A 16188-nucleotide genomic window follows, 5' to 3' on the forward strand; every position below is an offset into this window, starting at 1 on the left:
AAAATTTCGAATTGCTATAAGAGCTCATTCAACATTATTATCAGTGTCCTCATCTGAACTATCTTTCCAAGTAGCAACCATTGTTTTGGATGTCCTTTTGTTGTAATTCTTCTTGTCATGAACATGTTCCTTCTTTCAAATTTCTCCTTCTTCCACTCAACTTCTCACATAGGACATTTCTTGATCATGTGGTTATTTTTACCACATTTGAAGCATCCATCATCCATCTGCAAGTGATATCTTCTCATCTCCTTCCACAAAGAATAGTCGTGATCATTGAATAGTGGTGGCCTAATGGTACATATCTCTTTACAGTTTCCAGATAATTCACTCATCTTAATCTTTTCCTAAGGTGTTAGCCTCTTCAAGGATAACCTGCTCTGGTACCAATTAATATTTTATACTTCAATACCACAAAAGGGGGGGATGATTTGTATGGTGTCCAATTTTTTGCGTGCACAGATTATAGAAGGAGATGGTTCTTCTATGTGTTCCTTATACTATTGTTGCGGAATAATAAATGCAGAAAGTAGAAAACACAAGGATTTTTACGTGGAAAACACCCGGCTCAAAATTTGAAAAAACCACAACCTACTACCCAATAGGATTTTCTCCAAACACTTCACTACAACTCTGAGCCAACAACAAAGTTTACAAACTTTTGCAAACCTAGGGATTAACTCTAACCCTTATAGAAACCAGCCACAGGCTATTACGATTGCTTCAAGTTAACTCTAACTTGAACAATACAACTCGATTTTACAAACTTTTGCAAACCTACGGATTAACTCTAACCCTTATAGCAGCAAGCCACAAGTTGTTGCGACTACTTCAAGTTAGATCTAACTTGAAAGATACAACTCAAGTACTTAGTACAATTTGCTTCTAAGAAAACTGAAAGGTATAACTCAAAATGCCTTTATCCCCCTTCCACTCAACAGCTGGCTCATTAGGAAATTTAAGCCTCATAGTTCTAGTTCGATAATCGAGCTTGGAAAAATATGAATAAAGCCAATTCATCCCCATTATTATATCAAAATTAACCATCCCCAATTCAATAAGATCAGTTATGGTATCCCGACCACACACCGTGACAACACAGTCTCTATAAACTCGTGCGGCCATAATAGACTCACCAACTAGAGTAGATACAGAGAACGTCTCATGAAGTTGTTTCGATTCTATCCCGAATTCCATAGAAACATAATGGGTGTCATAGGACAAAGTGGAATCGGGATCAATAAGAACATACACATCATGAGATTGGACAGTCAATATACCTGTGATAACATCTGGAGAAGCCTCTACACTTTGGCGACCACTCATAGAGTAGAAACGGCTAGGTCCTCCCGAACTTTGTGCACCACCCCTAGCTGCACCATGCCCTGTAGGTGCTGGAGTGCCTTAAGCTGGAGAAGGTGCTAAGGACGTAGCAGCTGCAGGATTGGATAGCGGTGTTGTGCCCCTGCCTATATCCTGGCGGATGAATGACACTCTCTCTGAATATGGCTCCTCAATCCGCACGTGTACCATATAGGTAGGTCCATGTAGCAAATCCCCTAGTGCATCTTCCCACACCTGGGGCATGGGGGCCTCCGCTGCTGCTGAAATCTCCCTTCTGACCGACCCTGTTGTTGGGGTCCCCCGTCGCCCTGACTGGGCCTGAAACGACTCAACTGCTGCTGCTGACTGGGTCCCGATGGTGGTGCACTAGCTGAAGACTGAGCAAGAGGCTAGGATGGCCCCGATGAACCTCCCCTAAAAGCTTATCTTCCCCCACCAAATGACTCCCCAAAATTTCCCGCGGATCGGGCCTTGCTACTACCCTCTCTCTCCATCTTATTCTTCAACTTACGATTCTTTGTAGCTTGAGCAATGCTGCCATCTTTCCATAGTTCATATCAGAATTCAAGTCAACTGTAGAAGCCTCTTTAATAACCAAAGAACTAAGGCCCTAAACAAACTGGCGCACCCTGGCCTCCATAGTAGGCAACATATGAATAACATACATGGAAAGGCGTGCCAACTCCATATGGTACCCCCAAACACTCCCACACACTCATGCTACCTTGCTTTAGATTCTCAAACTCAGTTGCACGAGATGCCTTTGTCTCGGCAGGCAGGAAATGATCCATGAAGGCGTCAGCGAACTTGCTCCACCTTGATGAAGGGCTCCCCTCCTCACGGGAGTCCTTCCAAAGCTCAAACCAAGAATAGGCCATCCCTTTCAGATGGTAGGCGGCCAACTCCACTCCCTTGGTCTTAGTCACACGCATAACTCTAAGAGTCTTGTGCATATCATCAATAAAATCCTGAGGGTCCTCCTCGGGATTAGCACCCATGAACACTGGAGGATCTAACTGAAGGAACTTGTTTACCCTGGAACTAGCTGAATCCCCTTGCTGACTAGAGGAACTATGTGCAACATTTGATCTCTGGGCCTGGGAAGCCACTATGTGAGCCAACATCTATATGTCTCCCCTAAGATCCCCATTAGAAACACTGGGACCAGAAGTTGGGGGTGGAGATGGGACCGGAATATAATTTGGAAGGATCGTTGCACCCTCGAGTACTCACCCGCATCGTCACATAAAGAATCAACAGCCACTTATGAGGTGGCATTGGCTCCTTGGCCAATTCTTGCTTTCTTCTTAGGTGCCATGTACTAAAAGTTAGAGCAATGCACGAGTTATAGGAGGAACAACTTCACAACCAAATCTGCCGCACGATACAAAACATCAAAGAAGGGTTGACAACTAAATGTGCAAGTAGCCTCCAACTTATAGATGTGGTCGACAACACACCGATAAGAAGAACCGTACAAGACACGGTTTCAAGGAATCCTAGGATAATTTAAAACCTTAGGCTCCGATACCAAGTTTGTCATAATTCAAACCCGGGGAGCACAACCGGCGCTCAACCGAGTGAACCCGGCTAAGCAAGCCTATTAGATTCTTTCTACCCAACACACTCATGCATTAAGAGAAAACACATCTTCATTGATTAGATATTAAGGAGATCATGAATACAATTTCAAGTCATTTTTCCTGAGTTACTTCATTTGTTAATGTCTCAAAATACACATAATTTCATAGTATGAAGTGGAATAAATGATCCAAATACAACAAGATTCGTTTGACTTTCCCAGAACCCATATACATATAACCCACACTATGTCTACGGAGCCTCTAAATAGATACGAAAGAGTACTACAAAAGTGATGGCAACAAGGCCCCGACTATACCTCAAGTACAATATATAAGGAACAAAATATGTATGACCTCGAAATAAAATGGGGCTCACTAAAACTGCTGGGAGGAGGATGTACCGCTAATGCAGATCAACACTGCCTGCTATGGAACCACCTGCATCCATTTAAGACGCAGCACCCCCAACAAAAGGGATGTTAGTACCGTCGAATGGTACTAGTATGTATAACTAAATACTATCTCATTAGAATGAAGAATAATACAAGAAGGAATAATCACGAAATCAATAGAAGCATTAAATAATACCATATCATCAAATTAAGAATCACATAAGCTTTCAAGTAATTTCCACAATTTTTGGTTGGGAGGACTTCTATACCAATATACTGTCATTCACAATACCGCAATATTCTTACATGGAGTCCGATCATGACCTGATAGGCTAGGCTGTCTCTTCTGAGACATCGACCACAATCACAATTTCAATTTTAATTTACAGTTTTAATTTCTAGCACAGTCACCACCATGTGTGCGGCATGGCGTCCGATCATGGACCGAGCGGCTAGGCCGTCTCGCCTGTGACATTACCATTTTATATCAGTCATCTCATTTCATACTTCTTTCTCATCTTTCAGTTCATCGGCACTAGTGGCCACAAATGTTATATCCTACATGACACTTGGCCGCATTTCATAATTCAAGTTCTTTTTCACATTTCACATTATTATCATCATTAGCAACAATAAGGCCTTTCATTCAAGACTTTGACTACACACGTGAGTAATCTAGAATCTAAGACACATAGAGTCTTTTCACACAATTTGGCATAACAATCTTTATTCGAATTTGACTTCAAGTCTAGGCATTTTTAGCACATATTCCATATTGTAATACATCTTCAAATGATAAGATAACATGATGAAAGCATTGGAATATATATTGCACAAATATTTTTCAACGCAAGCACATTCGGAATAGAAATTTCTATAATGATCAATTTGCGACTTACACCGATTGCATGAACACCATGGGATTTAATTCTAAGAATAGGGGGTTTTAGCTATACATACCTCAATTGAGCTTCCTTAACTCTACAATATTCCGGAACTCTTAGCAACTTCAATCTATTTTAGCAATATAATAAATTGAACAAAAAATTAGGAAAGTGATCATGGTTCTAGATCACTTGAGCATTTTATCAAACACTAAGTGTGTATTAAGGTTTTAAGGTCCTTTTTATGGAAGGTTTCATCATCCCACAACCTCTTCATCACCATTTATAGCTCACAATCTCAATACACTCTTTCATCACACATGCATGCAAGATAAACAACTTTCATACCCATGAACCATCTTCATATTACCCACTTTTAGTTAATTTTTGAAATTAAGGGCTAGGGTATAGATTCTTACCTCTTAGGATGAAGACCTATAGTGCTTTCCTTGATAATCTTCAAAGTTTTAAGCAAGAATTGAAGAGTAGTTTGATGAACACCACTTTCTCACTCTATAACATTAGATTTTTCTCAGTAATGGCTCCTTACATCTATTTTAACGAAGTAGGATGGGGTTTAAAAATTAGAAAAATAGGAGCCTCGACACAAACTTGCGGTCGCATATGTGACCACATATGCGATAGCGCTTCTGTGGTCCGTAAAATAGGCCACATAATGGCCCTTAAGGGCTAGAATTTTTCTGCTTCAGTTTGCAACCAATCTGCGGTCCGCAGACCTATTCTGCGGTTGTACAATGCACCGCAGAACCTCCATCTGACAAATCTCAAGGAATGATATACGATCAGAGTTCGGCCTGCAAAATGGTTCTGCGGTTAGATAATGCGCCACAAAAATGACACCAAAAATGGCCCAAATGACTGTCTCACTCTGCGGCCCGCAGAATAATTCTACGGCCGCATAATGGGCCGCAAAAATGCCCTATTTTTGCCAACATTTTCCTTTAATCCTCAATGTATTGATCAACCCAAAAAGCCCGGATCGCGGGGAGCCAATCTTTAACTGATAAGCCTAACTCAGCATCATGAAATCCCTGGTTTTAGGTGAAATTTTATGGGGCCTTACATTATCAATGTCCGTTTTGGATTCCCTGCATTGAAATAGGTTTGTATTGTGATTTGTGACTTGTGTGTAAACTTCAACGTCATTCCGAGTTGTCTAAGTATGGTTTGTCGCGTTCGGAGTTGGTTGAGATGAGTTTGACGCATATAAGTTGATTAATTTGGTTTTGAGGTGAGATTCTTAGTTTTGGTGTTATTTTATATGTTTCGAGGCTTTGAGTAAGTCCGTAGGATATTTATGGACTTGTTGGTACATTTTGATGGGGTTTCGGGTGGCTCGGGTGTGTTCCGGACCACCCGAAGTAAAGTTAAATTTGGCTGAAATTGTTGGTCTAGTAGTGTGATGGTGTGCTTCGCGATTGCAAAGGATGTCCCATGATTGCGAGGAAGGCTGAATGGAGGTCTGGGATTTTACTCTTCACGAACGCAAAGAGGTCCTCGCGAACGCCAGGGAGGATCTCTTTGCAAACACGTAGACCATGTCGCGAACGTGAAGAAGGAAGGTATTGACCTGGGCTGGAACGCAGATGGATTTCGGGACACAACTAAGGGATCATAAACGCGAAAATCTGGGAGTTGGTTTATAGCGAACGCGACAGACTGGTCGCGAACACGAAGGGTAATTTTGGTCGGCTAGAACAGTTGGTCTTTGCGATGGCGAGGAACCTTCCATGATTGCGAAGAAGGAATTCCTGGGCTGACTTGATTTTACTACGGGACTTAGCTCATTTTCACTTGGGTTGGCCGAATTTGGGGAGCTATTTTGAGGGGATTTTCATTAAGAATCACAAGGTAAGTGAATTCTACCAACTTTTGAGTTAAATACATGGATTATGGGTGGATTTAGCATAGAAATTAGTGAAAATTATGGGATTTTGTTGGAAACCAAGGATTTGGTAAAAATGAGATTTGACCATGAAATTGGTTATAGAATTGAGAATAATTATATATTTGAGTTCATAACATCATGGGTAATGTTTATCTTCAAAGAAATTTGGAAACCGAGCACTTGGGACCAGGGCTGGCTTTTATAGACCTTCTAAGAGGGTGTTTGGATTGTCTTGTTTTAAGTGCTTATTGGCTTTTAAGCACATTTTTAGTTTGTGTGGTGTTTAGAAATGATAAAAAGTACTTAAAAGCACTTACTTTTAGGCATAAAAAGTACAAAAGTAAGCCAAAAGCCAAAAGTTAGGTATTATCAATTTATGACTTTTGGCTATTAGCTTAAAAGCTACTTTTTTATAAGCCAATCCAAACACCATCTAAATTGGGTTAGGAAACTACTCTCATAAATGAACTATAAACTTTTAAGCATATATTGATTAGTTTGTACGACTTTTGACTAGTTTCGGATTGCTTGGCGTTGTTTGGGGATTTCTAGTGAGGTTTAAGAGCCGAGTGAGCTTGGAAGCGAGGTAAGTCTCTTGCCTAATCATGTAAGAGGGAATTATCCCCTTAGATGTATAAATTGTTGTGTGCTACTTGTTGTTGGGGATATATACGTATGAGGTGATGAGAGTTCGTATGTAACTATATTTATATTTATATTCGGGTAGACTTAGATTCACATCATGCCTTAAAATGTGCTATTTGTGTATTTGATTTCTTTAACTTATGATTAAGATTGAGACTAGAATAAAATATTGACCGAGTCTCTTTCTTTGAAAATTGTGAAATATTTGATGAATGGTATTTCCGTGTCTTCTCGACTCGCATGTATTTTCGTGAGCGAGAGAATTTCTCTACTCTTATGGGATCAGACCGTCCGCCTTGGTAGGATTAATAATTACTCTTATGGGATCAGATCGTTCACCTCGACAGTATTGTGAGTTATTCTTATGAGATCGGGTTGTTCACCTCGGCAGTATTGTGTATCACCATTCCTATGGGATCGGTCCATTCGTCTTGGCATACTCCTGCATAACACTTGAGATTTGATGTGGTATTGACATTGGTTGATATCGTGCCTTCGAGGCTAGTTATGACATTTTAGTGATTTTGTAATAATCGATGTTTAGAAGCTTATTACTAAAGCTTATTTATTTTGTTGTTACTTGTTGTGTTCTATACTTGTCTACTTTATGTATTTATTTATTTGACCACTATTGAGCGTCAAGCCCTTGACACGAATTCTGCCCGCAGTCGTCAAGTCTCATTATTAGGGGCTAACAGTAGGCCACTATCCTACCATCGAAAGTTGATAGGGCAGAAATTTGAATGATGCGTCGCCGGCACGATGGCCGTGCGATCCGTCGAGTTATCATGAATCATCGCAGCAACGGGCAAAGCCCGCGTCGACCTTTTATCTAATAAATGCATCCCTTCCAGAAGTCGGGGTTTGTTGCACGTATTAGCTCTAGAATTACTACGGTTATCCGAGTAGTAGATACCATCAAACAAACTATAACTGATTTAATGAGCCATTCGCAGTTTCACAGTCTGAATTTGTTCATACTTACTGTCATGGGCTGCTTTCCAGACATGCCCCATGACCCCTTGGCCGCGCCCCATGGCGGCCTAGCAAGCCTCACAATGCCTAGCGCCATGGTCGGCCCCGTGGTCTTGGCTGCGCCAAGTGACAAGCGCGCATGTGCCTCTGTCGCCCCACCGATGCCTCTCGCCAGCGCCCAAGGGCTGGCCAATGACAACAGCGCCGCGCGCCCTGACAATGCCGCGCGCGCAGATCCTGATGCCTCGCCAGCGCCCAGCTGCAGGCCCATTCCAGCAGCGCCTCGCGCACAGACCCTGATGCCAAGCACCAGTGCCCAGCCTCAGGCCAGCACATCAAGTGTCGCGCGCGCCCACAGCAACGCGCGCGCAGACCCGCAAGACAAAGATGCTGCCATCGGACTTAGTTTTTCCTTGTAATAATCTAAGTCCTTTTCATTGTAATCATAGACTAGTTTTCATCATTTTCATTTCAGTGTGCTTCTACAGCTTTATTAGGACTAGTCTTGTCATGTTGGTTTATTTTTTTAAGCATTATTAAGGGGGACCAAACAATCAAACATTTTCAAGCAAGCATTTTCTGGTGTCTCTCCCCCTCGACACCGCATCATTGTAATCAGCATTTTCATTCATCAATAAAATCATCATCATCATTCAAAACCCAATTCTCTCTCAAGCTTCCGCAATTGCCCACGACATTGGTTTTCCCGCACGGCACTGACAATCTAGTCTAGCGTGCGGCGAGGACCTCATTGGCGGACAGCAACCGCACTGACATCGGTTGCTTAGCCTTACGTTGCCCTTCCAAAGATCATCAGGAAGGCGTTGCGTAACAGTTGGTATCAGAGCCTAGGCTCGACATCGGACGAGGGAACATTTGCCATCATCACCATTTCTGACCATGGTGAATCATGGGGAGCGTCTAGCATCCCTAGAAGAGACGGTTGACCGATTACGACCCATCGTAGAAACGGTGCCTGATCAAAGCAACAACCTAGTGCAAAGGTTGGACGACCTGGACCGCCGAATGCGGCAGGCCGAAAATGACATTGCAAACATCAGTCGTGACTCCGACGAGGACCGACAAACGGCAGCCATCGAAACTGCCAATATTCATGGCAAATTTGAGGACCTCCAACAGGAGCGTGCCGACGATTTAGCCCATCAGCAACATGAGGCAGACAGACTAACTGCCATGCAGCAAACCATAAACGACTTGACAGACAAGCTCAACGTTGTCAATGCTGCCTTACAGAGCCTACTTCGAGAAGGCAACCATCACATCAGGGGTGCAGCAGACCTCAAGGCCATTCAAGCTGCAGAATGCCTTGGCGACTATCATTTGGGAACTCAGAACGACAGGCCCCAGCCGTCTGTCCGAGGGGGATCCAACGGGCACCATCCCAGCAATGGTGGCCCAAGCAAAAGTGGGGGAGATCGGAGTGCATCCAAAACTAAGACTCCTCCCTCCAACAGCAACAGTGCTGCATCCATCAACAACAATCAGGGGAGAAAGCCTCCCTCAGAATGCCGTCATTGCGGCGGGGCACATTGGAACAATGAATGCCCAAACATCAAGGTCAATGCTCATCAGACGGTCGAGGGTGAGTTAGACACATCAGACTCATCAGACGACGACCAGGTAGGCGCCTTCAATGCAATTGTTGGCTCTATCCCTCATGCCTTAGCGGGGACCAGTGCATGTCCTCCTAAGAAAACATCAGTCCCAATCACCAGGAAAGGGAAAGAAAAGATGGACGAAGGACCTCCTAAGCAAGCGAGGACCCTAATGTTCGTCGAATTGAAAGTGAACGGCAAGCCCCTTCACGCATTGATAGACACGGGTGCCACCCATAACTACTTGTCATCAACGCAAGTAGAGCGCCTAGGTCTTGTGGTACAAAAGAGCAAAGGCCGCGTCAAGGCTATCAACTCACCACCTCAGACATTGGGTGGAACAGCTACAAATGTCCCAGTGAAACTTGGCCCATACAAAGGAAGCATCGACCTGCGCATCGCAATCATAGATGACTTCGACATCATAGTGGGTTTGGATTTCATGAGGCAAACCAACACCATACCAGTACCATATGCCAACATGCTCCTGATGATGGGAGAAAAAGGGGCCAAGCCCTGCACCATACCATGCTTTCCCATAAAGATGGCCGCTGAAAACATCTCGGCCATGCAGTTGGAGAAGGTAGTCAACAGACATGAACCCCAGGTTCAGGCTACCCTTCGCAGCAACAATCAGCCATCATGTCATCGGCCTCAAAAGACTGGTGACGCTCATCATCGTGTGAAGACTTGTCAGCCATGCCACAAGGACAAGTCGGATCACTCATCACAGCCGGGACCCTCGCAGCCATCACATGTCCCTCAGAGACCATGGGAAAGTGTTTCCCTCAGATTCATCACGGGATTGCCCCAAGTCGGCAATCTTGCATCCATCATGGTTGTCATAGATCAGTTCTCAGACTATGCAACTTTCATAGCAGCCCCGCAAAACATCTCAGCAGAAGATACAGCTCGACTCTTCTTCTCGCACATTGTCAAACATTGGGGCCTGCCCAAAAACATTGTTAGTAGGCGCGACTCACGCTTCACTAGCAACTTTTGGACCCATCTCTTCAGGTGCTTTGGGTCAACATTGAGTCACAACACAGACATCCATCCACCATCGGATGGCCAGACAGACCGGTTCGATGACATGCTGGAGGAATATCTCCGCAACTTCGCAACCGGATCACAGAAGCATTGGGTGAAGCTCCTGGATGCTGCTCAACTGTGTTTCAATTCTCAAAAGAGCCATCATACAAACAAGAAGCCCTTTTGAAATTGTTACCGGACAGCAACCGCTTCTCCCGCAGACGGTGAATGCATCAACCATGCCGAAATCTCCTCGAGCTGCCAACTTCTCGAGCGAATGGGAGCGCAACATGGAGATAGTGCGGAGCTATCTCACCAGGGCCCAAGAGCGGGCAAAAAGGTTCACCGAACAAAATCTTTGCTTTGCCCAACATCAACCAGGGGACAAAGTAATGCTACGCATCCCAAAGCAGTACTTGTTTGCAGAAAGGACCCATGACCCTCGCCTGCAACAAAAATACATCGGGCCCCTGTCCATTGAAAAACGCATTGGGGAGTCCACATACCAGGTAAAAACTCCATCCTGGTGGAAGATCCATCCAGTCTTCCATGTCAGCCGCATGAAATCATTGCTTCGCTACAACAGCAAGCTCAAACAACAGAGGGGCGCAGACCTCCCATCCAACAACCATCAGAAACATCATCATCATCATCATCATCATAAGGCTCCGAGGACGGCGCCAACTCAGGTGGGGGAGAATGTCATGGGCTGCTTTCCAGACATGCCCCATGACCCCTTGGCCGCGCCCCATGGCGGCCTAGCAAGCCTCACAATGCCTAGCGCCATGGTCGGCCCCGTGGTCTTGGCTGCGCCAAGTGACAAGCGCGCATGTGCCTCTGTCGCCCCACCGATGCCTCTCGCCAGCGCCCAAGGGCTGGCCAATGACAACAGCGCCGCGCGCCCTGACAATGCCGCGCGCGCAGATCCTGATGCCTCGCCAGCGCCCAGCTGCAGGCCCATTCCAGCAGCGCCTCGCGCACAGACCCTGATGCCAAGCACCAGTGCCCAGCCTCAGGCCAGCACATCAAGTGTCGCGCGCGCCCACAGCAACGCGCGCGCAGACCCGCAAGACAAAGATGCTGCCATCGGACTTAGTTTTTCCTTGTAATAATCTAAGTCCTTTTCATTGTAATCATAGACTAGTTTTCATCATTTTCATTTCAGTGTGCTTCTACAGCTTTATTAGGACTAGTCTTGTCATGTTGGTTTATTTTTTTTAAGCATTATTAAGGGGGACCAAACAATCAAACATTTTCAAGCAAGCATTTTCTGGTGTCTCTCCCCCTCGACACCGCATCATTGTAATCAGCATTTTCATTCATCAATAAAATCATCATCATCATTCAAAACCCAATTCTCTCTCAAGCTTCCGCAATTGCCCACGACATTGGTTTTCCCGCACGGCACTGACAATCTAGTCTAGCGTGCGGCGAGGACCTCATTGGCGGACAGCAACCGCACTGACATCGGTTGCTTAGCCTTACGTTGCCCTTCCAAAGATCATCAGGAAGGCGTTGCGTAACAGTAAGTATGAACAAATTCAGACTGTGAAACTGCGAATGGCTCATTAAATCAGTTATAGTTTGTTTGATGGTATCTACTACTCGGATAACCGTAGTAATTCTAGAGCTAATACGTGCAACAAACCCCGACTTCTGGAAGGGATGCATTTATTAGATAAAAGGTCGACGCGGGCTTTGCCCGTTGCTGCGATGATTCATGATAACTCGACGGATCGCACGGCCATCGTGCCGGCGACGCATCATTCAAATTTCTGCCCTATCAACTTTCGATGGTAGGATAGTGGCCTACTGTTAGACCCCCTTTAAAATTCGGTGAAGCAACAATAAACACTATCCTCTGTGAAGCTTCTGTCTACAACGAAGAGGAAACGACTAATTAGTTCAAGTTTGTATTTAGGAGATGTACGTATGAACAACAACAACGACCCAATATAATCTCACAAGTGGGGTCTGGGGAGGGTAATATGTACGCAGACCTTACCCCTACCCCGAAGGGTAGAGAGACTGTTTCCAGGAGACCCTCGGCTCAAAAAAGCAACAGGATACGATATATTAGTACCATAAAAATGCATAATAAAATAACAGCAATACAAAAGATATGACATACAGAATACGAAATACGAAATAGATGACTGGTATAGTAAAACTAGCAGGTAAAGCCCTGCATTAATAGACGACCAATGACATTCTTAGTCTAACTCCTAACTGGCTAGTCTCACTCTATTGTGCTGTAGAAATATTCACAACTTTCCCCTAACCTACAACCTTAATGCTCGACCTCCATAATTCCCTGTCAAGGGTCATGTCCTCAGTAATCCTAAGTCGCGCCATGAACGTAAAATCGTAATGATGAAAAGGAAAAAAGAACTTCAGAATGAAAAGGAATTATTTGTGCAATGGAGAGGTTTTGGAATTTTCATGGAAGCTTCTCGCTCATAATTTGTGACTGTGATCTAATCTCCTATACTCATGACTAATGTTTATTTCAAGCATGAATAGATTGTGACTTTGTGAATGGATATATAGAGGCGAGGCTGAGACCTGAAAGAGTATAAATAAATAATCTGAAAGGTTGTAACGGTAAAAGGCACGAGTGTTTAGCTGTATAGTTTTTCTTCATAGTTAAGGAATTTGAAACGTTGCAACGTAACAGTAGTTGAATATTAAATTCTATTTGTAACCCCCTGAATTAATTATTTTTTTAACCATAAAAAATGAAGTAAAATGCCAAAAAATTGACAAAAAAGATAAATAACATTGCTGGCCAAAGATATGTGTCACCTCACTCCTTTATGCCCCTCCTTTATATATATATATATATATATATATATATATATATATATATATATATATATATATATATATATATATATATATATATATATAATGGCTTTGTATTTTCCCTAGATGACTCGTGTACTTGTGACAATGGCTTTTGGGGGCTTCTAATCGACTTTGGCAGTTGTACTTGTTATTACTATTACTTTACTTTATGTACTATTTGTCCTCGTTATTTTAGTAAAGTAGTGTGTATGTTTCCATGAGTTCTAGATTTAATTTCTATTTATCTAATGAAATTTCTAAGTTTAAAGGTTAAAATGGATAATTAAATTTGAGGTTCACGCTGGCTTGCCTAACAATATCGTTGGGTGTCATCCCAAACTATTATGGGATTTGGGTCTTGACAGTTTCTATATCTAGTTGGTGTCTTGACATGACCTCGTCACTACTCCATCGAGTTTAGGCTTTATACTTACTAGGTACTGTTGTGGTGTATTCATGCTACGTTTCTACACACATTTTTGTGTAGAACCAAGTACCTCTTCCCGTGCCGGATGCGTGAGTTGATTCTGACTTCGGAGAGACTTCAAGATATATTTGGTTGACGCTCGTAGGTCTCGGAGTCAGCTTCTAGTGATCATATGCTACTATTTTTTTTATTTCTGAATAGTATTGTAATAGAGATTTCTAATGTATTTCAATAGAGCTTATGCCTATGTACCGCCAATTTTGGGATTGTATATTTATGTCATTTCTCAGTTTTAAATTAATAGTTAGTCGTTAATTCTGTTAAATTCTCAATGTGTGTTAGGCTCACCTAGTCTTAGAAATTATGTGTCATCACAATTCCTAAGGTGTAATTTTGGGGTCGTGACATTGACACTCCTCCGTAGGGAATTATATTGTATAATTCAAGAGCAAATGATGCTTGTGACTTGGCTAATTTCCTACATACCAAAGAATTGTTCTTAATTAAATGTGATTAATTACATCTTCTATAAAAGTAACTATTTATTGCATAATTTTTAATACTGACTTCAGAAATCTTCCTAAAGCAGTTTAAGTGCATTAACATTAAGATACACTAACCGATACATACTAAAGATGACCACGTTATTCATAAAACCCCAAAACACTAAAAGCAAAAAAGAAAAACAAACACTCAATGTATCAACACTTATCAATAGATGCGTAGCTGAGTGAACCAGAATTAGAGAAGTATCATCTTGACATAAGAAAAGAAAAACTCACATTTTCGTGAGGAAAAAAAAACGCTTTTCTAATATTAACTTGTTTTATTGTTGTCTTTTGCCAAATATTTCCGTGATTTTGCACATAAAATTTATACATACGTAGAGTAAAAAATATATAAAAAACAAATAAACTAACCCAACCCAACCTTCATAAAATAAAAAGGGAAAGTACTGAAGATCTAGCTAACATACAAAGTGTGTTCAAAATATTTATGTTCACATGCACAAAAAGAGATATAGAACAAAAACTAACCCAATCGAATGTAACCTTCATTTAAAAAAAGAAGCACAACAGATGTTGCTGAAAGTGAAAACAAAGAGCGTCCTTGGAGCTAGTTCAATTTCCTCCTGAAATTTAGTCCACCGTTTGTCCATCATAACTCTATAAATAATCGGATTTCCCTTGAACTATGTAGCACTGACAAGAATTCTAAGCGTATAAATGGTAAGTCCTATTTTAACATTGATCGGATATATAAATCGTATCTGATATGAATCCTAATGGAAATAAACTATAAACTTTGTAGGGTCTGCTATGTGCAATTTAAATCCGAAAAGAATTTCAACATTGGATAATTTACAATTACATCCTTAAATTATACAAATATTTAAGAGTACAAAAGTCGATCAAGGTTTTAATGATATTTTAGTAGTTCAAAATTTAACATAAAATATTCATATATATATATATATATATGAATATTTTATGTTAAATTTTGAACCACTAAAAATATATATCCGATCAATGTTAAAACTTTGTTCTTGTTGGGCCCGAGTAACGCACAAGATACCAGAGTATTTGTATTTATACCTGCTTTTTGGATCACGTTTTAACTTGTACCCGCTTTACAAAAATAAATTGCAAGCGTACCCACTTTTTCGCGTAACTTCAGCATACAGGCCTAAAGTAGCAAACGCAATCACGCAAACTTCAACATTCTAGTAGACGGGCCTGAAGTAGCAAAAATTGTTGAACCAAGTGTGCTGAGGTTTTTGTTTTTAATTACTGAACTTAATCATAATAGCTGAAGTTTTGTTCTCTATTTGCTGAAGTTTTTGTTTGTAATCGCTGAACTTAAGCATAGTAGCTGAAGTTTTGTTCTCTATTTGCTGAAGTTTTTGTTTGTAATCGCTGAACTTAAGCATTCTAGTAGCTGAAGTTTTGTTCTATATTTGCTGAACTTCAACATGTTTTAGCTAAAGTTTTGTTCTGTATTTGCTGAACTTCGGCATGTTTTATGCTATCATGTAATTGATTTTTTGTACATATAATAAGTTTATCATAAGTAGAATTAGTAACTTAAAAAACTAGATAATGATTTAGCACAATAAGTTAAAATGCATTGATAATGTACAAAGCTGAATCTAAAAAAAATAATAGAATGTGAATTAAAAGAAATGAACTTACATTTACACACATGTACGTACTTACTTTAGAATGTTATTTATAATTTATTTTTAAATAACCTGATAAATATACTTATGACAATCATCCACATGAACTGAAGTTTCATAGCAGCACCAACACCCGCAGAAGCCAGCAGCAGAAGAAGAAGAAGAAGAAGAAGGGCTAAAGTTGTTTAAAAAGTGGGTACAAGTTAAAACTTTTTAAAAAATGGGTATAGAATAAATGAGGACGACCAAATAGGGCGCGCCGTGCAATTTTTATCATGATACCCCTACTACTTTATAGAAAAAAATGGGAAAAGACGATTCCAACGATTTAAAAACACCCCTGAGCTGTTGAAAA

Source organism: Nicotiana sylvestris, chromosome 11 (assembly GCF_000393655.2).
Source record: "Nicotiana sylvestris chromosome 11, ASM39365v2, whole genome shotgun sequence".
Classification (NCBI taxonomy): Eukaryota; Viridiplantae; Streptophyta; class Magnoliopsida; order Solanales; family Solanaceae; genus Nicotiana; species Nicotiana sylvestris.